This window comes from Glandiceps talaboti, chromosome 8 (assembly GCF_964340395.1).
Source record: "Glandiceps talaboti chromosome 8, keGlaTala1.1, whole genome shotgun sequence".
NCBI lineage: Eukaryota > Metazoa > Hemichordata > Enteropneusta > Spengelidae > Glandiceps > Glandiceps talaboti.
In genome coordinates, this window is record NC_135556.1 from 2,010,481 (window position 1) to 2,037,479 (window position 26,999).

At 35.4% G+C, this 26,999-nt stretch overlaps 1 protein-coding gene across 1 annotated transcript in view; it reads right to left on the reverse strand.

Moving 5' to 3' along the window:
• Window positions 1–26,999, reverse strand: part of LOC144438468 (F-box/WD repeat-containing protein 7-like) — a 116,900-nt gene that overhangs the window by 72,853 nt on the left and 17,048 nt on the right. The gene's annotated exons all lie outside the window — the stretch shown is intronic.

Below are 26,999 nucleotides of genomic sequence, written 5' to 3' on the forward strand. Positions count from 1 at the left end.
GACAGTGCAATGAGTAGCTAGATACTGACACCGTCTGGTACACACACGAGTAAACGATTCCCAACTTATCCGAATTACTATGTTTTTACAGGGACTGATAATTTCATAAATAAAATATTGTTTTGTGTATTTATAAGATATTTTTGACTTTTGTTAATAAATCATCGATCGTGTACAAATGTATAATACAACCAGACACTTGAGTTGATAAAATATTTGGATCCCACTCGGCCCCCATGTTGCGTTCAGTTATGTGCCATTGCTTTCTACTCTGTTGTAGTAGAAATGTCAAGTTATTTCATTTTGAATTCCATACATTATTGGTGATAAAATGTATACAGCATACTTTTTCAACAATACAGTAAACTTACTCATTATCTCATTCACTTGCTTGCTCAATGACTGGGAGAAGAAGAGTGTTATAAAATTTACTGAAATTTATTATTGTACATAATTATTCTGGATATGGCTTCTTCTAGTGATGGTTTTACAAAAAAAAATAAATGGACATCTAATAATAACTTACATGACATGAGTTTGTACAGAAAATCTACTGTAGACATAAATATTTCCATACATTGAAAAATTCACAGAAGTACAATTTCTGACTTGTCATGCACGCTTTCATTCCACGAGAAAATTTGACACTACTGCCGCAACTGTTGACACATTGCAGGACGTTTGAATATTAGAATGACAGGTCTAGCCAAAATGAAAATTATGTTTTCTCTGTAGTCCGTAGGGGTATCTTCGTTGAATGGTTGTGGACCCGCTGTTGCTTCTATTTCTTGTATAAACCATCTGTCTGCGTCGCAGTCCCCACACTTGTAGACCGTAGACCGTAGACGCGTAGTCGGCTGGCTGCACTGTGTGGGTTCTGGGCAATGTCTAACCTCGCTCTAACCTTGGCGCCATAACTCTGTCTCGCGACTCCATCTACTCTTCCCTAGCCTTTATACCAGTGTCTGACAAGGCCTTGTAATGAAGCTTGGCCTTTCTTATTCCTATTTTTGGTTTCGGGTTCTTCAAATTAGCCGTATTTCTGGCGATATGCAGCAACGGCTTTGCTAGAGCAGAGCTGAGCAACCACGCAGAGTGTAGTTAGAGTGTGGGAGAATGCTTTGCTATGCATGCGCAATACACACGGTTTTGTTGATGTCTCCCTAGCTTTGAAATAGTAAGCAAGTTTTACGGTGCGAGGCGTATTCCTTGTATAGAGCGTCTCTACAGTAGTCTAAAGGTGGATATGAACCATATGATGATTACCATACATACTAGAGAGTCCAATGAAAGTAATCCATGGCTATGCTTTCAACCAGCGGTCCAATATACGGCACGGAGGGTTTGTGAAATGTTGTAAAAACGGCATTTCTTCTGTTTTTAGCTCATTTTCTTAATCATTGTATTTGCTTATTATACAAGCTAGGGAATTCGGGTTTTCTTAATCGGATAAATTAGGTCAAGGACAAGAAACGAATGGTTGGGAATTTCCCAACAGTTGAACGGCATGGGAATATCACTTCATTGTAAATGGGATACAGGTTTACAAAAATTGCAATTTTGACAGATAATAGCAACCAAATGGAATTATATTTCAGCAAAGTTGTACCATACGAATTTGACATTTTTATTTATGATGACAGCGATGAAAAAAAAAACGAAAAAAACAACAACAATTGCCTTGTAAAAATTGAAAAATATGAAAAATATGACATATTAATATACACACGTATCAAATTTCATCATAACATAAACAAACAATATTTTAATGTTTTTGCTGATATGTTGAATATATAAAGAACAAACTGAAAATATGGAGTCAATACCTTCATTTTTAACAAAGTTATGACATTTTTACTAAGTAAAGAATGGGGATGAAAAATAGCCTGTGCAACAACCTTAACAAATCTATATCTCTATAGTTTTTGAAACATGATTGCACTCAATTTGGCTATCATAGGTTTGGTTGGTAGGACCATGCTCACTTTAAAAATGGCAAACTCAATATGAAGTGAATGACCACTGTGCCACACTATAATAGCCAACTGTACAAAAAAATTGGGCAGGTAGAAATTGTGGTAGGGCATGTAATTTTCAAAGTTACCTGCCCATTGGGCAGGTGGGCAAAAAAATTAATTTTGTGGCCTGGATTTTGCATATTACCCTAACTCACATATGAGTTGTGAGTAAACACCAAAACCAAGAACCAGCATAGAATCTAGACTAAGAGTCTAAGATCATACATGTGTTGTGCTTTCATTATCTAAATAATATACTTTCAGGTACATGTATGTCATCTAATATGATCTATGGTAAATATATGATACATGTATACCATCTAATATGATCTATGGTAAATATATGATACATGTATGCCATCTAATATGATCTATGGTAAATATATGATACATGTATGCCATCTAATATGATCTATGTTAAATATATTGTACATGTATGCCATCTAATATGATCTATGGTAAATATATTGTACATGTATGCCATCTAATATGATCTATGGTAAATATATTGTACATGTATGTCATCTAATATGATCTATGGTAAATATATTGTACATGTATACCATCTAATATGATCTATGGTACATGTATGCCATCTAATATGATCTATGGTAAATATATTGTACATGTATACCATCTAATATGATCTATGGTAAATATATGATACATGTATGTCATCTAATATGATCTATAGTACATGTATTGTACATGTATACCATCTAATATGATCTATGGTACATGTATTGTACATGTATGCCATCTAATATGATCTATAGTAAATATATTGTACATGTATGCCATCTAATATGATCTATGGTAAATATATTGTACATGTATGTCATCTAATATGATCTATGGTACATGTATGCCATCTAATATGATCTATGGTAAATATATTGTACATGTATACCATCTAATATGATCTATGGTAAATATATTGTACATGTATGCCATCTAATATGATCTATGGTAAATATATTGTACATGTATACCATCTAATATGATCTATAGTAAATATATGGTACATGTATGCCATCTAATATGATCTATGGTAAATATATTGTACATGTATGCCATCTAATATGATCTATGGTAAATATATTGTATATGTATGCCATCTAATATGATCTATGGTAAATATATTGTACATGTATGCCATCTAATATGATCTATGGTAAATATATTGTACATGTATACCATCTAATATGATCTATAGTAAATATATGATACATGTATGCCATCTAATATGATCTATGGTAAATATATTGTACATGTATGCCATCTAATATGATCTATGGTAAATATATTGTACATGTATGCCATCTAATATGATCTATGGTAAATATATTGTACATGTATACCATCTAATATGATCTATAGTAAATATATGATACATGTATGCCATCTAATATGATCTATGGTACATGTATGCCATCTAATATGATCTATGGTAAATATATTGTACATGTATGTCATCTAATATGATCTATGGTAAATATATTGTACATGTATGTCATCTAATATGATCTATGGTAAATATATGATACATGTACATAAATGTATGTCATCTAATATGATCTATAGTACATGTATTGTACATGTATGTCATCTAATATGATCTATGGTAAATATATTGTACATGTATGTCATCTAATATGATCTATGGTAAATATATTGTACATGTATACCATCTAATATGATCTATGGTAAATATATGATACATGTATGTCATCTAATATGATCTATGGTAAATATATGATACATGTATGTCATCTAATATGATCTATAGTACATGTATTGTACATGTATACCATCTAATATGATCTATGGTACATGTATTGTACATGTGTGTCATCTAATATGATCTATGGTAAATATATTGTACATGTATGTCATCTAATATGATCTATGGTACATGTATGCCATCTAATATGATCTATGGTAAATATATGATACATGTATACCATCTAATATGATCTATGGTACATGTATGCCATCTAATATGATCTATAGTACATGTATTGTACATGTATGCCATCTAATATGATCTATGGTAAATATATTGCACATGTATGCCATCTAATATGATCTATGGTAAATATATTGTACATGTATGCCATCTAATATGATCTATGGTACATGTATGCCATCTAATATGATCGATGGTAAATATATGATACATGTATGCCATCTAATATGATCTATAGTACATGTATTGTACATGTATTGTACATGTATGCCATCTAATATGATCTATGGTAAATATATTGTACAATCATGTATGTCATCTAATATGATCTATGGTAAATATATTGTACAATCATGTATGCCATCTAATATGATCTATGGTAAATATATTGTACATGTATACCATCTAATATGATCTATGGTAAATATATTGTACATGTATGCCATCTAATATGATCTATGGTAAATATATGATACATGTATGCCATCTAATATGATCTATGGTAAATATATGATACATGTATGCCATCTAATATGATCTATAGTACATGTATTGTACATGTATGCCATCTAATATGATCTATGGTAAATATATGATACATGTATGCCATCTAATATGATCTATGGTAAATATATGATACATGTATGCCATCTAATATGATCTATGGTAAATATATGATACATGTATGCCATCTAATATGATCTATAGTACATGTATGCCATCTAATATGATCTATGGTACACGTATGCCATCTAATATGATCTATGGTACATGTATGCCATCTAATATGATCTATGGTACACGTATGCCATCTAATATGATCTATGGTACACGTATGCCATCTAATATGATCTATGGTACACGTATGCCATCTAATATGATCTATGGTACACGTATGCCATCTAATATGATCTATGGTACACGTATGCCATCTAATATGATCTATGGTACACGTATGCCATCTAATATGATCTATGGTACACGTATGCCATCTAATATGATCTATGGTACATGTAATAGAGTCAATGATTGTTGTCTATATAACACTGGATTAACATTCATTCTCTGTAGGTATAATCTCCATAACTATAACTTAGTGTATTCTGATATAATAAGGTCAAATATTTTATCCATAATTAATAAAAAGTAATACAATCTACAAAGCTACATTCACTGTTGGGTGATCAATCACTGTCATCTTCTACTTTAATTTGAGAAAGTAGAATTTTTCTAATGGCTAGCCCATGACTTTACAACTATACATAATTGAACTTTTCTACAAACAACCAAGTAAAAAAAATGAGGAAGAAAAGAAAAATATTATGAGACCCCAATACATAACAGTCCTGACAATGCTGATGAGACATCAGGAAAATTTTGAATTTGCTTTTAAATTTGTTTTGACTTGGTAAGTGGTAATGTTTATTTATAAAGCCAGGGTCGATGAACACTCAAATATACAGCTTACAAAAATATATATTGATTCATTTTGTTATTGCTCACTTCCTCTTTAGAAGCATTTACACAAAACAATATTCTTTCATGTAAATTTCTGTCATTCTGTACCCAATTTACTTAAAGGTTAAGGCCTAAAAAAAATTGGTTTGGTTCCAGTTATCCAAACCAACCTAGTTTTTCACTGTCAACCCTAAACTTTTTTTTACATATTCAAAAAGTAGTCCAATCGTGAAAATTATGAAGTCTTGCAAGAAATAGTGGATGCAGAAACTGACATCAATTTAAAAAGACAAAATAAAACTGTTCTTCCAATCTGTAATTGCTGTACATCTGATGAGAAGAAACCAATAACACAGTGACCATATGGAAAACAATGGAAAACATAACTACCTGAACAAGTCATTGAGAATGACATACTCCCCGCTATGATTGGGTTTTAAGGAATTATCACTACTCTGAGTCTGATCATGCAACAACACTTGTAAACCTAAATCAAACAGACTTAGATATGTTGTGTCTGCTTGTTAGACATGGAACATGCCTACAACAATAAAGGATAGGTCGGGCATTGGGGGATCGTATCGTGACGAAAATGGATATGCATATGTATGTCATAGAACACTCCTAATACCAACTTTGAATGAGATCTATTCAAGCATGTCTGAGTTATGGCTTTGGACATGGAAAATTCGCAAACAAAATGGCTGCCAGGCAGCCATATTGGATCGTATCACAAAGAAAATGGATATGCACATGTATGTCATAGAACACTGTCCTAATACCAACTTTGAATGATATCTGTTCAAGCATGTCGAGTTATGGCTTTGAACCTGGAAAATTCGCAAACAAAATGGCTGCCAGTCAGCCATATTGGATCGTATCACAATGAAAATGGATATGCACATGTATGTCATAGAACACTGTCCTAATACAAACTTTGAATGAGATCTGTTCAAGCATGTCTGAGTTATGGCTTTGGACATGAAAATCCACAAACAAAATGGCTGCTAGGCGGCCATATTGGATCGTATCACAACAACAATGAATAGGCACATGTATGTCACACAACACTGACCTAATACCAACTTTGAATGAGATCTGTTCAAGCATGTCTGAGTTATGGATTTGAACATGGAAAATTCGCAAACAAAATGGCTGCCAGTCAGCCATATTGGATCGTATCACAATGAAAATGAATATGCACATGTATGTCATAGAACACTGTCCTAATACCAACTTTGAATGAGATCTGTTCAAGCATGTCTGAGTTATGGCTTTGGACATGAAAATTCACAAACAAAATGGCTGCTAGGCGGCCATATTGGATCGTATCATGACAACAATGAATATGCACATGCCATAGAACACTGTCCTAATAGCAACTTTGAATGAGATCTGTTCAAGCATGCCAGAGTTATGGCTTTATACAGGGAAAATTTGCAAACAAAATGGCTGCTAGGCGGCCATATTGGATCGTATCATGAAACAAATTGACGTGCATATGTATGCCATAGTATAATGCCCCTGTACCAAGTTTGAAAAAAATCAGTCCAGGCATCTCCAAGAAACAGCTGCGGACAGACGGACGGACGCACGCACGGACGCACGGATGCATGGACAGATGGAACCCAATCCATAAGTCCCCGTCCCAGACTTCGGCCGGCGGGGACTAACTAGACACTCACATATGAAAAAAAATATATATAAAAAATAAAATAAACAAGTCATTGAGAATGACATAGTCCCCGCTATAATTGGGTTTTAAGGAATTTTCACTACTCTGATCAAGTAACAACATTTGTGAACCTAAAACAAACAGACTGAGATATGTTGTGTGTACTTGTTGGACATGGAATATGCCTCCAACAATAAAGGATTGGTTGGGTATGGGGGATCATATCACGATGAAAATGGAGTCTGAGTTATGGCTTTGGACATGGAAAATTCACAAACAAAATGGCTGGCAGGCAGCCATATTGGATCGCATCACGACGAAAATGGATATACACATGTATGTCATAGAACACTGTCCTAATACCTACTTTGAATGAGATCTGTTCAAGCATGTCTGAGTTATGGCTTTGGACATGAAAATTCACAAACAAAATGGCTGCTAGGCGGCCATATTGGATCGTACCATGACAATAATGAATATGCACATGTATGTCATAGAACACTGTCCTAATACCAACTTTGAATGAGATCTGTTAAAGTATGTCTGAGTTATGGCTTTAGACAGGGAAAATTCGCAAACAAAATGGTTGCTAGGCGGCCATATTGGATCGTATCATAAAACAAATTGACGTGCATATGTATGCCATAGTATGTTGCCCCTGTACCAAGTTTGAAAAAAATCAGTCCTGGCATCTCCAAGAAACAGCTGCGGACGGACGGACGCACGGACGGACGCACGGACGCACAGACAGACGGAACCCAATCTATAAGTCCCCGTTCCGGACTTCGTCCGCGGGGACTAAAAATCTACCTACCCCACCTATTCTAAAAGTGAGTGTAATCGTAACCATACTAATTTGCTAATATAAAAGTAAATTAATGCTGAAAACCAGTAAATTGGATTATTACAGTGTACACTCCTAGCTGGCTACAGTATTAAATGCATTCAGTACAAAACACAGGTCAGGTCAGGTACATGTACAGTAGTCTTGCTGCTAGACGTTCAGGCTTTCTTCCGATATGATAAGCGAACGAAGTTTGCAGTGAGGACTTGCCCGAACATCTAGCTAATGTCATTTTCAGACTTCACATTCCATTGAGATGACATATGGCCATGGGTTGGACCACAGGGGGCAGCGAGCATGTAATTGATTGATCGATCGATCGGTTGATTTATTGATTTATTTATTATCGGTTGAATGATTGATCGATTGAATGATCAATTTTTTGTGGTGCAATATAACTTATTTTGTATGTGATATTGATCAATTCACTCATTGAGTTTTAAAACTATTTCTTTTTCTTTCCCTGGTTACTTTGCTCTCAGCTATATCTCAGACCACTAAAAGTCTGAGGCTGTGTGTAATTCTCTCTTTGCTTTATTGACTAAATAAAGACACCTTGTCCATTCTTCACTCTTATCTAAATTAAAACTACTAATCTTATAATTGGCGAGAGATCACTTACATTAACAGTTTGCTTTATCTCTCAGTATAATTACTCCAAAGTAATTCAAAACAGATTTGTACATTTTTCACATGCTGAAACATGTGAAAGCAGCTGTCAATTTGTTCATCACCGTCGCGTTACTGTGATCGCGCACTGAAGTCCATGGTGACTTGCGCGATCACAGAAATACGTGTTATTTTACCCCTTTCATATACAATTTGTTAAACACACCACTATTCTGGTATATATCTCGGGACACAAGATCAATCAATTACATGCTCGCTGCCCCCTGTGGTTGGACCATGTACGCATATATATATGTTAATATATTCAACAACCTATGACCTCAATAATGCTAATGCTCTATAATACTAATGTCCAATATCACGTGATGATAACAAATTACTAACTATTATGTCTTATCAGTTAATGGTAATTGTGAGTTTGATGAGTGTGTAGATGTTGTCATTCACACATTTCAGCATTGGTGGTTATTTACAAGCCCCTCCTTAAGCTGACTATGTATGAAAAAATTAGCTATTGACGTATTGTCCTCTGTCTGTGCTTGTCGTCAATGTGGTCCTCTGATTCGCAGTTATTTATATCCCTGAACTGCAGAGATGACTTTTGCTAGACCTCGGATGTTCTATCCTCGATAGCGATGTTCGGTCGTGTGTTGTATTGTATCGGAAGAACATCCGAGGTCTAGCAGTTAGACTAAAGGTACAGGTGATTATGTGGTCTTGTAGCTAGACATATTTGCATACATTCTTTGAAGATTTATTCCCCTGCCTTCCCATCCATGGTTTTATATCTACAATATACACCATCATTTAATTGTTGCTATGAGCTTGGTCTTTTGTTGCTGGGCATATTTACATAAAATTTTGCAATGTTTATGCATTTACCTTCCAGTCACTGGTGTTAATTGGCATTATACATCATCGTTTTGCATTAGTAGTTGTATTGTTGTTTTTACCTAATTATATCTTTGCATCAAGTCATTCTTTAGCCCATTTTTTCAGTCAAGCGAGCACACTGGTGTTTTTTCATTTATTTTATTGCTTATTTTATGCAAAAATGTACTTCAATGTGTGAATAACATGACATGTTTTGGTTGAAATTATGGCATTTCTATTACTATCTATTTCTAATACATATTTTATGCGATGTTGTGTTTCAACATATAACTTACATTTTTGGCAGAAAATTAGATGTATCAACATTTGTTATTTCTATTAGAAGTACATTGTATGCTGTGCAATGTGTCAACAAGCAAATGTTGGGCTTTGGCTGTCAGTAACTTGTGATAGATTTGTTCGACTTACACCCCTCCCCCCCCCAAAAAAAAAAAAAAGAAAAAAAAAAGAAAAGAAATGAAAAAACAACAACAATCCAGTAGTAATCAATTGCTAATACAAGTATTTCACAGTGGGTAGATGCATGATACATATTCCACATGCACTCTACATGTACATAGACTCTACAGACATCCATAAATAGGACTGTTGGCTTTCAAAGCTGAAAGACAGACAGCATATATTAAATTACAGACCATAATCAAGATAAGTGTACTATTACTCTATGGTTGGCACAGTGTGCAATTGAATCATATAATCATTGGAGTCAGTGAACACATAGCAAGGAATATACTCCTCAATTCTTCTTATAACTTACATTGTATATATTAGGAACTCCCATTCAAGAAAAGGCCAGGTTTTATTTGTACGGTATTTACAAATCAATAATTACAAAACTGGATTGGGAAGCTGTGTTTTTATGTGACTGAACAGTTAATTTATAATACTATAATTTTTAACACTAATTACATGTAGGCTTTCCAAGTAGTTATTCAAAGTACCTTTTTTTCCTAAGTAGTTTACAAATAGTAAACCAGCATCCTGATTTATCTATACTTAAGACATTACATGTCCTTCTGTACCCTGTATTTTGTGTAGGCTTTTGCCTACATGTATATGGTATAAATTTACACAGAAGGGAAATTATTACCATCCATAAAATATGAATCACTGGGGGAAAAACCTGGGAATTATGCTATTGTTTACATTCTTACTAACTGTGTTTGAACAGTTTGTACAAGTACACTGCATGTAAATAATTGATGAACTGCTATGTCTGTGAGTACAACATACATGTACTGTATTTAATAAGAATATATTGAGTAATTGCCATATTAATGTAGCTAGTGTTACAACTATTTCATGTTAATATTCAATATTTTACATTCCACAATGTAATCTGACAATATATAACAACCTATAGTATTTCATATAAGATATATCTTTATATTACTTACCAGTGGACATCCATGAGTTGAACAAGAATTTTGGAATTTAACCAGCACTGGTGTGAAGATCATGACATAGGAGTATTTGTGTGAGATCCTAACAGTGCAGTAGAACGTGTGATTACATCAGTTTGCATAGAATGCATGGAAATGAACAACAATAGAACTGATATTAGAAGTAGAATGACTTCACTATTGATAGAATGACCTATGTCACTGCTAATATGGGAGATATGTACCATTCATTGTACTTTGGAGAATACCAAGACTGATTTGCAGTTGTACTATACTATACTGTGCATGCTGTCAGCCCATATCATGACAGCAGACACGGAGCTATAGCAAGCCACAGGTGTCTAAGTCCACAGAAAGTAGACTCTTTATGAGTGAAACTATTTTTTTTATTTACATTTTGTATGGTATTATGTGCAACCACTATTATTTTATTTACATTCTGTAATTTATAATTAGCAAAATTACCATTTTATTAAGGTAGCAGTAAAGGCTATTTTTCTCCCCTTTCTTTGTTGTGTAAAAAAATCATAAAAAATGTCAGAATAAAGATATTGCAACCAAACTCGCAGCAAACATCCTTCTTGATATGATTGTTTTAGGAGTATTATCATTTTGCGTTTCTTTATGATTAATAAAATATGACACCAGTAAATATGAAAAATAAATATTTTTTAATATTTTCATTTCGATCTTGGAAACTACATGATCTTTTAATCATTTCTTTGCATTTATCAATCAATTGTTCTTTGCATTTATATATTCCTTATAAAATTTTCTCGGTGGTTTTTGTCGATATCTATCATCGTTTTTTTTTTTAATGAATTTTTAAAACTGTAAATCTCGGTAAAAAATGAGTGCTACTTTGGCGACACCTTGTTGTCGAAGTATACCTGCTACGTCGAAAAACCACAGAGAGAAATTTTTTATAATCACGTTTTATCGACCAAAAAAGGTTTCATTCCATTGCCATGAGAAACAACGTAGATCAAAAGCTTTGAAAAGGGGATACAAAGGGTGAACAATGACTTTTTTTGTGTATTTTTAGCATTTTTTACAGTACCTCTTTTGCTCTAATTCGCTGGTGTGTTTGGCATTCTGACATGTTAAGACCCTCTAGTGAATGTAAAGATTATCAATATGGCGTGTCCTTGATTGTATGGTGTAGAAAAGCACTCAAGCAAGACAAGTGTCAAATGCCTACCAGAATGTGACTAGGCTAAGGGGTCGTAAACAATAGACACTACACTGCGCATGCGTAGAGTCCTTTCACTAGCGAGTTCTTTAGTAACGTATACCACATGGTACGCTTACACTAAATGCTCAAAGAAATCATTATTTTACCAAGATTCGCCACTCAATATCAAAATGGTTTGCTCAGTAAGTAAGATAGAGAAGGTAAGAACAAGCATGAAGGCTCTGTCTGAGTTTTAGCATCTGAGAAAAATAAGGAAAAGTCATCGAGGACTGATACCTCCTTCAGAGAGCTACATGCAACACCATGTACCAACAAGCCATTGAGAATGACATAGTCCCCGCTATGATTGGGTTTTAAGGAATTAGCACTACTCTGATCATTCAACAACACTTGTGAACCTAAATCAAACAGACTTAGATATGTTGTGTCTGCTTGTCGGACATGGAACATGCCTACAACAATAAAGGATTGGTCGGGTATGGGGGATCATATCAATATGAAAATGGATATGCAAATGTATGTCATAGAACACAGTCCTATCTGAGTTATGGCTTTGGACATTGAAAAATTGCAAACAAAGTGGCTGCCAGGCAGCCATATTGGATCGTATCACAACAACAATCAATCTGCACATATATGCCATAGAACACTGTCCTAATACCAAATTTGAATGAGATCTGTTCAAGCATGTCTGAGTTATGGCTTTGGACATGGAAAATTTGCAAACAAAATGGCTGCCAGGCAGCCATATTGGATCGTATCACAATGAAAATGGATATGCACATGTATGTCATAGAACACTGTCCTAATACCAACTTTGAATGAGATCTGTTCAAGCATGTCTAAGTTATGGCTTTGGACATGAAAATTCACAAACAAAATGGCTGCCAGGCGGCCATATTGGATCGTATCTTGACAACAATGAATATGCACATATATGCCATAGAACACTGTCCTAATACCAACTTTGAATGAGATCTGTTCAAGCATGTCTGAGTTATGGCTTTAGACAGGGAAAATTCGCAAACAAAATGGCTGCTAGGCGGCCATATTGGATCGTATCATAAAACAAATTGACGTGCATATGTATGCCATAGCATGTTGCCCCTGTACCAAGTTTGAAAAAAATCGGTACAGGCATCTCCAAGAAACGGCTGCGGACGGGCGGACGGACGGACGGACGGACGCACGGACAGACGGAACCCAATCCATAAGTCCCCGTTCCGGACTTCGTCCACGGGGACTAACAACAAGCTCTGGAACTTGAAGCGAAAAAGAAACTCTAACACCCAGTATGTGTGACATCAAACTCAGTTCAATACACATAGTAAAAGCATAATTTTGATTCGACAGTTTTGTACAAATAAACATGTCTTCTGTCAAATTAGTTAGTTTTTGGTAGTCGTGTCTTTGCTGACATGACGTACGTGCCACTGTCCACATATACCATATACGTATCTCAGCCTCTCTGTAAATTGCTGTTGACATTCATTTCACTCAGAATAACACAATAAAAACGTCTTGAATTGTTCACGATAGTTTAAATAATATCGATATCGACAGACGTCATTGACAAACAAATTTGTCGCTAGACAAAAACTAGACTTGATTGATATATCGCTACCACGTAGTAGTAGAGTACGCTCGACTTCGGAGCAAGTCGCTGTACTCGAAGGCCGGCCCGATCGGGGAGGAGTACACATGGAAGCACATGTCGTGTGATTGTATGTTGACGAGTCTATGCCAATTGTTTTTGGTAAATACAGATGGATTTCGTAAATAGGACAAGTTTAATATTCATCATCAAAGAGCTTTAGCCGTTCATACATTCAAGGGGTGTGGATAGAAAATCATTGAAAGATCTTGAACACAAGAAATCGCGTACTTGTACAGTGCAAGGTCACCGGAAGTACCGTACTTTGAGTGACTCTCGTACATGTAGTTTTGACTTGCAATTGTGAATTTAGTTTGCTGTCAATTTACCTCATACTGTCAAAAACTGAGTAATGTGTCCCACATGATGAAATATTTTGCCATCCGTTAAAAGCAATTTTCGCGTTTTCAAATTTGTGTTACGATCAAAGCAACCTAAATATGAATCATTGAAATTTGAATGCGTAAACACGTAACCTTTGGACTCCAAGATTTGGGCTAGTAATTGTGCAACGTGACACATTAGTATTACGCAGCGAATAAGTTTTTCTTTTTATATCCGATGACAGTTTCATTTACAAATTGTTTTAGAGTGGTGTTCTGAAATGCCGTCAGATTATTATTACAGTTTACAAATGTACACCATCGTTTGAAGGACTTTACTATAGGCGTGGATGTATTCCCCATTTCCCTCGTAGAGGGCGTATCAAACAAGAACAGGTATATATATGTACCACAGGCCAAAGAAACTGACTAGTCCCTGAGATGTGTTTGAAAATGTTTGTCACGAGTTGACAAGTGTCCTGGTTCAATGGTTGGAGAGCTACTAGCAGGTTGAACAGTACACTCAACCTTGTGCATCATATCCCTGCCAAGAATTTTTTCCCCTAGCAGCAATGGTCCGTCTTTTTTTTTCCATCACCCAGAATGATCTAATGTGACTGGGATACCAGAGTGACAGAGAACGATCTAATCTGACTGGAATACCAGAGTGACAGAGAATGGTCTAATCTGAATGGAATACAAGAGTGACAGAGAATGGTCTAATCTGAATGGAATACAAGAGTGACAGAGAACGATCTAATCTGAATGGAATACACGAGTGACAGAGAACGATCTAATCTGAATGGAATACAAGAGTGACAGAGAACGATTAATCTGAATGGAATAAAAGAGTGACAGAGAACGATCTAATCTGAATGGAATACAAGAGTGACAGAGAACGATCTAATATGACTGGAATACAAGAGTGACAGAGAACGATCTAATCTGAATGGAATACAAGAGTGACAGAGAACGATTAATCTGAATGGAATACAAGAGTGACAGAGAATGGTCTAATCTGAATGGAATAAAAGAGTGACAGAGAACGATCTAATCTGAATGGAATACCAGAGTGACAGAGAACGATTAATCTGACTGGAATACAAGAGTGACAGAGAACGATTAATCTGAATGGAATACAAGAGTGACAGAGAACGATTAATCTGAATGGAATACCAGAGTGACAGAGAACGATTAATCTGACTGGAATACAAGAGTGACAGAGAACGATCTAATCTGAATGGAATACCAGAGTGACAGAGAACGATCTAATCTGACTGGAATACCAGAGTGACAGAGAACGATCTAATCTGACTGGAATACCAGAGTGACAGAGAACGATTAATCTGACTGGAATACAAGAGTGACAGAGAACGATCTAATATGACTGGAATACAAGAGTGACAGAGAACGATCTAATCTGAATGGAATACAAGAGTGACAGAGAACGATCTAATCTGAATGGAATACAAGAGTGACAGAGAACGATTAATCTGACTGGAATACAAGAGTGACAGAGAACGATTAATCTGAATGGAATACCTTGTCCTTTCATGAGCAACTGAGAGCTATCTGATCCAAGCAACTTAATTAGGTGATTGAAAGAACAATCTGAGCTACATCCTAAATGAGTGATCTCTGCAGTAATAACTTCTTCACATCTTTCTAATACACTCCTGTCTCTACATCAATACAGACAGGAGATTATTCAAATACCACTCTCTATATACTAACCTAAGGCATTACATGGCCTTTATTCTACTCTCAATCATTTGACTTCCACTAGTTACCACACAATGATGCTGAATGTACACTCATCCATCAAGTCTACATGTACATCTATCAGTAACAACCCTGATTTCACCATCAGTTACACAATTATTGTGCTACACACACCATTTTCTTGAGTCCATTTGTTCAATCATGATTTATCACAGTTGTACAGAATTACAGTACAGTATTATTTGTTCATGTATTCCTTTCAGCTGTGACTTCAAAACAAACAACCTATTGGTCAGAATAGCTCCGCTGCTTTGTTTTTTTCAGTTTTTTTCACTTCATATATGTATGTAGAAGTGGTTCTGCCAGCTTTCCACTATGCGGTTTTGTCTTAGCAAAGTAACTAATATAAAGTGGTTAATGGTTTCATATGATGACTCACACACACTTTAAAACGCATTTCACACATTGAATATTGAACATTTATAATATAGTTATCATTTTACAAAAATTCTATTTTTTCGCCTAATTTCAACTTCTTTAACTGTACATTACAATGTCAACCTACAGGCTATATGGAATCACAGACTGTCTATCAACTGTATGTTACAATGTTAACCTACAGGCTATATGGAATCATAGACTGTCTATCAACTGTACATTACAATGTTAACCTACAGGCTACATGGAATCATAGACTGTCTATCAACTGTACATTACAATGTTAACCTACAGGCTATATGGAATCATAGACTGTCTATCAACTGTACATTACAATGTTAACCTACAGGCTACATGGAATCATAGACTGTCTATCAACTGTACATTACAATGTTAACCTACAGGCTACATGGAATCATAGACTGTCTATCAACTGTATGTTACAATGTCAACCTACCGGCTACATGGAATCACAGACTGTCTATCAACTGTACATTACAATGTTAACCTACAGGCTACATGGAATCATAGACTGTCTATCAAATGTATGTTATAATGTTAACCTACAGGCTATATGGAATCATAGACTGTCTATCAACTGTATGTTACAATGTCAACCTACAGGCTACATGGAATCACAGACTGTCTATCAACTGTACATTACAATGTTAACCTACAGGCTACATGGAATCACAGACTGTCTATCAACTGTACATTACAATGTTAACCTACAGGCTACATGGAATCATAGACTGTCTATCAACTGTACATTACAATGTTAACCTACAGGCTACATGGAATCATAGACTGTCTATCAACTGTACATTACAATGTCAACCTACAGGCTACATGGAATCACAGACTGTCTATCAACTGTACATTACAATGTTAACCTACAGGCTATATGGAATCATAGACTGTCTATCAACTGTACATTACAATGTTAACCTACAGGCTATATGGAATCATAGACTGTCTATCAACTGTACATTACAATGTTAACCTACAGGCTACATGGAATCACAGACTGTCTATCAACTGTATGTTACAATGTTAACCTACAGGCTACACGGAATCACAGACTGTCTATGATTGAATACATAATCATGATCACACCATATGATCAGAAATCCTGTTATTTGCAACATTTTGATTCGAAGTAAACAATCAAATAAACAAGCAAAACAATATTCCACAACTTTCCACAGGTTTTTCTTCAGTTTTCCAGTGGTATTTGTATTGGTTTTGGCCATTTTCCAGGGGTGTTGACTACTAAAGCATACTTTATTGAATGACATCTAATTGTCTGATATGGATGCGATGAAATTAAAAAGGGTTCCCATAATATGTCACAAAACATTTTAAAGACAATGGACACTATGCCAGATGTTGGTTTCAAAAGCATTATACATTTGGCTATTATAGCAAACTTTTCATAGGTGCTCAAATATGAGTTTACATTGTATATGCTCACTAAACTTATTCCTATCAACATTAGCTTAACCAATTCATCACAATCTTTTGACAACATTTCTTTGTAACCTTTGTCATGTTTTATTGCATCAGTTTATTTTTTCTGGATATTAAAATTGATACAGTTGTGCAAACCTCTGGTTGCAGGCTAAGATTAATGGAATTCTAAACCTCTGTTCTACCCCGTATCTAGTCGTTTTGTCTGGCTATTGCATTGATCGTGTAAGATTGAGTTGCAGCATTCGTCATCTAATTTAGACATATCCTGAAAAACAAATTAAAAACTAAAGTTTGTCTCTCATTATTGTACAGCTTGACCTGACTAGTCACCTAAAACAATTTTTTTCTTCAAAATTTTGAAGAAATTACATTCATCCCTTGCATCTCAATGTTTATGTATGAACGCCATGTGTTGTTGAACATCAGTATTTCTCAACTCAACTTGACCATTTAGGAATGTTACTATACTGATAAACATAAGAGAGTAGTTCAGAACAAATAAACAAATACCATTTATCAATGACATAAAAGTCAAAAACTGTACTTCCACAATCTGGAAATTGAAATGCACTTCCCTAGGCCCTAGTATTGCCATGGGTGAGCTTGTAGTATGTCGACCTGTGTACCAAACTTGTAACAATTTCTAATTGTGGTTGGTGACGCTTTGATACTCACTAAAACATTACAATAATCTTGCTATCAGACCTACTGTTACCTCGGGACTGTTACAATATTACGTCACTGAAATGACAACTGGAGTAGCAATACACAAGATCAAAACAAACATTGCGGTCTGGGTTAACGTGAATTTTGATTCACCACCATGGTGAAAGACTTTGAAAATATTTCCGCCATTTCACATTTACGAGTGTAGTGAATCATATGTAGTGAATCATATGGCTTGAGCCATGGATGTATTAGGGAGACCCTAGTAAATCCATGCTCAAGCACAGACAGAAATTTTGATCAATTAATCATTCAAGATCATTTTCCAGGGTTTTCTTAATAGGAAAATAGTGCCAATGACATAACATTGTAGACTGTAAGATACGTCGTGACGTTTCGCCCTCACCGGCCTCCTCTCACACGACTGTACTACTCTGCACTAGTATGTCGGACACTTCAAAAGATTTGGGCCCCGCCCTGAACTAGCGATTAGAAGGTCATGCAGAGGTCGTCATGTAGATTAGAAATCAAATATGTAGAGTAGCTTGTACGTCAGGCGATAAGAGCGAATGTTGCCATGGTAATATATGTCAATCACTCGGTCGGCGACATCCGCTCTGGGATTGGACTTGCATAACCAACGATAATACCACCACGTAAATAAACACACACACATGTGTAGGCCAATATACATTACCAATAATGACCGATAATGACCAATAAAACTAGTTTGAAACTCTCCTAAAATAACGTACTTGTACTTCAAATTTCCATGTTTAGTTTTGAAATAAATGTAACAGAGTCATGGATGACGGCAAAACGCCAACAAAGTCCACGATCGCCACATTCAAACTTACGTGTACGGAGTGTGCCGTCTGTGGTGTACAATTACACCCTAAAAAAGGCGATCCGTGTTCCCTACAGAAGATCGTTTCACGTCCTATTTACGTGACTTATTTTGTGTCCCGTTACGAAAAGACCATGAACGTGCTGGGGTTTGCAAGTTGTGTTTCGACCACGTACATCGTAGAATGAAGTTAGACAAGCTTGAGCACGATTTAAAGTCGCGAGGGGGTGTTCTGCCGAATGTCACCATCCGAACTAGTCCTGCTTGCATACGGAGGAATTCGGGACTCGATTCTGACAATTGTCCCTCCCCCTCCTTAGAGTCAAGTCAGTAATACAGACTCGTGCACCGTCATGGAAGCAGGACTAGAGTCAAGTCAGTAATACAGACTCGTGCACCGTCATGGAAGCAGGACTACATCCGAACAAAAAGGCAAGCGAAGATGTCTTCGCCATCGGTCGCACCAACAACGAAGAAATCAGACATTCTCTCTGCTTCTCTTTCAACACTATTCCAAATTCATGGGAAGACTTCGTAATGGCATTCACGACAGACATTTTGCTGGTAACTCGACGTACTTTGCTAAATGCTTTAATATAATAGGTCAAACTGAGAACGTAATCGGGTATACATTACATTGTGTACACATGATAAGATACAAGACGGTTGTGGGCGGAATGTATGCTAATATCGGTGACGCAATTTTTGATTACGTCGCCAGCGAAATTAAAATAAATTAACATCAAAGTGTCATTTAACGGCCTCTAATCGTGTGCATGCCTGTGATTGGCCGCAACCAGTTCTGGTTGGAAACGCTGGGAAGAGTCCAGTTCGATACAGACGTGTTAGGGGTTGGCCGATGGTTGAGGGCGCACCGTCACGGCGTACCTTACAGACTAATAACATTGTAGCACAACTGTACAGTTTTAAAAATAGCCCCAATGGCACTGAGGCACAACTGTACAGTTTTTAAAAATGTTTTCCCATATGCTGATCCATGCTGGGTATAGGTGTTCATTTGCTGAATGATTATCCATACATTACTGAATGTTTATTCATTTGTCTATTTATCCCTGTTATCTTTGCAATACTGTATATGTGATCACTTGGCTGTTGCTATGGGTGTGGTCTTGTTGCTAGGCATATTTGCATACATTTTTTGAATGTTTGTTCACTTGTCTAAGAATCCGTTATTCTTTTGAAATATGCCACCATTTAGCTGTTGCTATGGGCATGGTTGCTAGGGATATTTGCATACAGTGTTTGAATGTTTACTCACCTACCAGATGATGTTGTTATTTACCCAAAATATACTGTCATTTGGTTGTTTCTAAGGGTGTGGTCATGGTTGCTAGGGCCAATTGTGACAAAATATTTTGAAGCAAACCTGCATAATAACATTTCTAGAAACACCTCACCAAGTTTCAGTCTCACTGACCTAGTACTTTTTGAGATACAAATTTTTGACCAAAATTCACATTTTACACCTATTTTGCATATTACTGATGAAATCATTATATGCCAATATTTCTTCATCTATATACCTCAGGTGCATTTCCTTTAACTTTTAGCCAAATCTGCTCAGTAGTTTTTATAATTAAAGATTTTTGACCACAAAGAGACATTTTTAGCTCTAATTTGCATATCACTTATGGGATCATCATGTTGTGAACAATTCTTTATATAAGCACCCTAAAAGAATGTTCCCACCAACTTTCAGACCGATACACTTTTTGACCAAAAATCGAATTTTCTGACCCAAATCACACATGGGTGGTAAGATCATTTGGATTTGAACAATTTCCCAACTAGACACTAAAGGTAATATACCCACCAAATATCACGGCAATCGGTTCAGCGTTATTTTACTTTAAGTTGTTTTTACATGCATGCACACACACGCACGCACGCACGCACGTACGCGTGCACACACAGACACAAACACACACACACACTGAACCTTATCAGTTCAGTTGTGAGCTAATTATCATAATTCAGGTGTACTATGGTCAACATAAAGGAATACTGACAGGACACTTTGATAACGAAAAGATGATAAAATTGGACTGAAATTTCCCAAATAATCGAACAAATTCCCCCTCCAAAATTTGGATTCAATAATACATGAAGCTGTGTAAATCTTACAAGCACTGCCAACTCTATTACTGATGTCCACTTTTATACAACCTCATCAATAATATTGAGAATAGTGTAATATTCAGTCTTCTCCTGGAAGATGACAGTAATGTATTCCTGAACCAAGTTTGGGACCACAGCAAATAACATTATAAGACAAAATTGACACACTTTACCTTTGAAAGGGATGACTTGGTGCTAGCATAGCCAAGGTAGCACCCCATCATGGAATTATCAGATAATAGTGTCTACTAATTATTTAAAGCTTTAAGCAATGTTTCCTGGCTGAACTGACAGCCAATCAGTGTCTATGATGAGGTGTGGTCTCCTAATCACATCTTGCAAGGAAATCAGGCCAACAGTTTCACTACTTCAGTGTGGAAATAGAACTAAACCAATTACAAAATGTAAAACATACACTTGAGAGGCCCTCTTAGAAAAGATGGGAATTACACACCTAGATGGGTGTTGTGAGCTAAGGAACACACAAAAGTAACATTGTAAAGCTTTCTGTATGCAGCCTCTTTTGAAATAGGAATCTAGTCATAGAAATGTATGAAGTGAACCTGTGAAATACATAATACAAATGTATATGCATATATGTACGGTGTATTACCACCTTTTACATCTAAATACACAGTGATGTACCACTTCTCAAGATTTTAACTCCAATCTGCTACATCTAAATACACAGTGATGTACTACTTCTCAGATTTTAACTCCAATCTGCTACATGTATATCTAAATACATAGTGATGTACCACTTTTTACTCCTGTGACTATTGCGTTAGAGGGAATAGTCAACAAGATGCCGGTTATTGTGTCATAGCATCAGATAGTTGTCTTGTTTGGTATAGTTGTGTGACTATTCTGCTAAATATGGTAATGGCTATGGTTATTTTGGCCAAAGATTGACACATTTGTCTTCTTAAATCATGAAACACCAAAGTTATTGACATAGAAGTTTACTCACCGGTGTTTCAGACTAGGGCAAACATTTTGTACTTGCATCATCCCACACATGTGCTCTTAAGAGAAAGTTGTGAGCAGAAAGCTTACGTTCACATGCACACACAAGGAAAAATTCATGGAAGGCCAAAAATATCAAACATGCTACATATTTGACTCATGGCTACAAATGACCAAATTCTCATTAAAATTTGCCCGCACACGAGAAGAATCGGCACAAGGAAATTGCCACGAGTGAAATTTTACTCAGCTGATTGCGCTAGCGTGTACCTGGCTTTAGAAATTAGAGGAGAAATTCTCAGAAAAGTACAATGTAGCAGACATACATTATACTTTGACCCTAAACAACTGGAAGGTCACTGTACCTCACTGACATGTCTGTTAATCTGTATTTTCTGCCTCAGTAATTTCACTATCAATAATTACATTTTGTATAAAGTACTGCTGACAGGAGACGGCGGATGCTGTTATTGAGCGAAAACTACATTCATTGAGTACTAGGTGTCAGGTTGTTACCAACTTGCAATATATTGGTATTACAACTGTCACATCATAACACTCTCACTTAGGTATTTACTGTCTACAACTAGATCTAACAGACTTGTAAAAAAAAAGGGTATTATTAGACATGTACATCTCATAACATACAATATTTGTATAATTCCACACGGTCTTACTAACTTGAACAAAATTTCTCACCATTTGAAGACTAGCATACACATGAAAACTGTGCTGATCAATATCTCAATACATAATGTATCTAAATACATGTACAGTCTGAGAGAGAACACAACAGACAGATTGGGACAGATTGGGACAGATTGGGACATGTGAATAACAAAACAAGTAGGTCACTGTAAGAATGTGAGATTACTTGCCTGTTATACATTCCTAACTAAACCCAATGTGAGATTACTTGCCTGTTATACATTCCTAACTAAACCCAATGTGAGATTACTTGCCTGTTATACATTCCTAACAAAACCCAATGTGAGATTACTTGCCTGTTATACATTCCTAACTAAACCCAATGTGAGATTACTTGCCTGTTATACATTCCTAACTAAACCCAATGTGAGACTACTTGCCTGTTATACATTCCTAACAAAACCCAATGTGAGATTACTTGCCTGTTATACATTCCTAACTAAACCCAATGTGAGATTACTTGCCTGTTATACATTCCTAACTAAACCCAATGTGAGATTACTTGCCTGTTATACATTCCTATCTAAACCCAATGTGAGATTACTTGCCTGTTATACATTCCTAACTAAACCCAATGTGAGATTACTTGCCTGTTATACATTCCTAACTAAACCCAATGTGAGATTACTTGCCTGTTATACATTCCTAACAAAACCCAATGTGAGATTACTTGCCTGTTATACATTCCTAACAAAACCCAATGTGAGATTACTTGCCTGTTATACATTCCTAACAAAACCCAATGTGAGATTACTTGCCTGTTATACATTCCTAACTAAACCCACTGTGAGATTACTTGCCTGTTATACATTCCTATCTAAACCCAATGTGAGATTACTTGCCTGTTATACATTCCTAACAAAACCCAATGTGAGATTACTTGCCTGTTATACATTCCTAACTAAACCCAATGTGAGATTACTTGCCTGTTATACATTCCTAACTAAACCCAATGACCTCTTGCAATACAGGACTTTCCTTCAAACAGCAAATTTACATTATTATTATTATTATTCATACTACATTCTACCATCACAAACTCAACTTCCAAAGAATGTTTGCCACGGGATCATTCTTACATTATTCTTACATTGAACATTATCATTCTTACATCATTCTTACATTGAATACAAAAATGTATATCATTCTTACATTGAATATATCATTCTTACATTATTCTTACATTGAACATATCATTCTTACATCATTTTACACTGAATATCATTCTTACATCATTCTTACATTGAACATATCATTCTTACATCATTCTTATACTGAATATATCATTCTTACATTATTCTTACATTGAATATATCATTCTTACATCATTTTACATTGACTATATCATTCTTACATCATTTTACATTGACTATATCATTCTTACATTATTCTTACATTGAATATATCATTCTTACATTATTCTTACATTGAATACAAAAATGTATATCATTCTTACATTATTCTTACATTGACTATATCATTCTTACATTATTCTTACACTGAATATATCATTCTTACATTATTCTTACATTGAATATATCATTCTTACATCATTCTTACACTGAATATATCATTCTTACATTATTCTTACATTGAATATATCATTCTTACATTATTCTTACATTGAATATATCATTCTTACATTATTCTTACATTGAATATATCATTCTTACATCATTTTACATTGACTATATCATTCTTACATTATTCTTACATTGAACTTGAAGATATCATTCTTACATCATTTTACATTGAATACATCATTAATTAATTACTCTTTTTTAATTACTAATTTCATTTTATAAATTGATGTAGTTATTTCATATGTACACATAATTGAGTGCACCCTTTTGATAACTCTATGCATACATGTACATTTTATAAATTGATGTAGTTATTTCATATGTACACATAATTGAGTGCACCCTTTTGATAACTCTAAGCATACATGTACATTTTATAAATTGATGTAGTTATTTCATATGTACACATAATTGAGTGCACCCTTTTGATAACTCTATGCATACATGTACATTTTATAAATTGATGTAGTTATTTCATATGTACACATAATTGAGTGCACCCTTTTGATAACTCTATGCATACATGTACATTTTATAAATTTATGTAGTTATTTCATATGTACACATAATTGAGTGCACCCTTTTGATAACTCTATGCATACATGTACATTTTATAAAGTCTATTTGATATCTAACAAGTATATTCAGTGTTTTTCCTAAGGTTTGTGAACCTCGGTAACAGATAGGCAGCACCTGGTCAAATTGGCATATTACCTTGGTAAGGTAACTGGGGAATGAACACTGGTAGATTTCATCCACTTACTATGGTACTGACCTTATAAAGATTGCAAATACATGATAACAAAGTACAGACTCATGCTGACAAAGAACACACACTCATGATGACAAAGTGCACAGACTCATGATGACAAAGTGCACAGACTCATGATGACAAAGTGCACAGACTCATGATGACAAAGTACACAGACTCAAGGTGACAAAGTACACAGACTCATGATAACAAAGTGCACAGACTCATGATGACAAAGTGCACAGACTCATGATGACAAAGTGCACAGACTCATGATGACAAAGTGCACAGACTCATGATGACAAAGTGCACAGACTCATGATGACAAAGTACAGACTCATGATGACAAAGTACACACACTCATGATGACAAAGTACACACACTCATGATAACAAAGTACAGACTCATGCTGACAAAGAACACACACTCATGATGACAAAGAACACACACTCATGATAACAAAGAACACACACTCATGATAACAAAGAACACACACTCATGATGACAAAGTGCACACACTCATGATAACAAAGTACAGACTAATGCTGACAAAGAACACACACTCATGATGACAAAGAACACACACTCATGATAACAAAGAACACACACTCATGATGACAAAGTACACACACTCATGATAACAAAGTACAGACTAATGCTTACAAAGAACACACACTCATGCTGACAAAGAACACACACTCATGCTGACAAAGTACACACACTCATGCTGACAAAGTACACAGACTTATGACAGAGTACACATACTTATGACAAAGTACATAGACTCATGTTGACAAAGTAGACTCAAGGTGACAAAGTACACAGACTCATGATGACAAAGTACACAGACTCATGATGACAAAGTGCACAGACTCATGATGACAAAGTGCACAGACTCATGATGACAAAGTGCACAGACTCATGATGACAAAGTGCACAGACTCATGATGACAAAGTACACAGACTCATGATGACAAAGTACACAGACTCATGATGACAAAGTGCACAGACTCATGATGACAAAGTGCACAGACTCATGATGACAAAGTACACAGACTCATGATGACAAAGTACACAGACTCATGATGACAAAGTACACAGACTCAAGGTGACAAAGTGCACAGACTCATGATGACAAAGTACACAGACTCAAGGTGACAAAGTGCACAGACTCATGATGACAAAGTACACAGACTCAAGGTGACAAAGTGCACAGACTCATGATGACAAAGTGCAGTCTCATAAGGACAAAATACTCTGTGACAAAGTATTCATACACACACAATATAAGTAATCATTATGAAATCGACACAAATGGATGATACTAATATTACAATTATCAACAACATTATTGTATCATGAAGTTCATGGTTTTAAACAAAGATTATCATTATTATTGTGACAAAGTAGATTATGGTTGATAACCTAACAATGATCATCAGGTCACTAAAACATATGTTTTAATAATTATTATGCTAACACGACCACAACAAGCATGCATGTGATTGATTCGACAAAATAAAACACAAATAAGAGACTGCCTATGCAATGCGACTTACAAATCAGTAAGTTTTTAACCTAGGTCAAAATACATTCATAAAACCCTTATCAAAGTATTCTAATTTCATGGTAATGCCAAAGCA